Here is a 1,408-nt window from a genome sequence, read left to right as displayed (position 1 = left end):
GATGTACAAAGAAATGTTTTACATGTTTGCATGGTATATATCACTTATAAGTGAATAATAGCAATAAACAACAGGTATTACCAATAGAGGAATCTACCAATCTGTAACATGATACCCATGCTACATTCCACAAACCCAAAGAAGCTAAATGTGAAGGAAGGTACAAGCAAAGATGCTTGAATTTCACTTAGAAGGAGGAATAAAATACTGATAATAGGCAGATGGAGGGAGGAAAATGGGAACTACGTGGGAGAAAAATAGGGAGAGGAATGTTCCATTCAGGGTCAGGTGTGGGGAGGGACAAGAGGCATGTCCAAATGACCATTAGAATAAATGGAAATCTGCTTCTGATATCTCCAGGAAGAGCCAGAGACCTGGGATAAGGGAAGCCCCCCAAGAATCAATGGGGATGTCCTTAGCTGTGACTCAAAGCATTAGGGATATGGAACCTGAAGAGGCCACCTCCTGTAGCAAAGCAGGAAGACCAGAGGAGCCATAGGGACACCAACCCACCCTGAAATTATCAACCAAAAATTTATCCTATCTATAAGAAATGCAGACATAGGGAATGGAGCAGAGAGTGAGGAAATGGCCAGCTAATACCTGGCCCCACTTGAGTGTCATCCCATGGGCAAGCACCAATCCCTGATACTATTAATGATACACTGTTATGCTTGCAGACACCAATCTAGCTTTGCTGTCCTCTGAGAGATTCCACCCATCAGCTGACTCAGACAGATTCAGACACCCACAGCCAAAATGTGGATGGAGCTCGAGGACTCTTATGGAAGAATAGGAAGAAGTATTGTGGGCCCTAAGGGGATGGGAACTCTACAGGAAGACCAACCGAATCTACCAATCTGGACCCTTGGGGCTCTCAGAGAATGAACCACCAACTAAAGAACAGACAGGGGTAGACCTAGGCCTCCCCATACATATATAACAAATATGCAGTTTGGTCTTCATGTGGGTCCCAAACAACTAGAGCAGGTGCTACCTTAAAAGCTGTTGCCTATATGTGGGATATGTTTGTCTCTCTGTGCTGCCTTTCTCAGACTTGGTAGGAGAGGATGCACTTAGCCTCACAAAGACTTGATGTGCCAGGGTGGGAGTATAACCAGAAGTGGTCCCCATGGGCTCAGAAAGGAAAGGGAGATGGAGAAGGGAGATGTGAGGGAGTGGCCAGTAAGGGAGCAGTAAGTGGTATGCAAAATGAGTAAGTAAAATGAAATAGTAAATAAAAAATTAAATTAAAAAACATTTGTGTTTTCTGGTGGAATTAACACACAGCATGCAGTCATGTGTGCATCTTTCATTTTATTTATTTGCTCTTTTATACATTAGGACCATATTGATCCTACTATTATGGCTCTGTAATACATCTTAAGATCTGAATTGGTATTCTCTG

This window comes from Mus caroli, chromosome 2 (assembly GCF_900094665.2).
Source record: "Mus caroli chromosome 2, CAROLI_EIJ_v1.1, whole genome shotgun sequence".
Lineage (NCBI taxonomy): Eukaryota > Metazoa > Chordata > Mammalia > Rodentia > Muridae > Mus > Mus caroli.
This window is presented reverse-complemented; position numbering follows the sequence as displayed.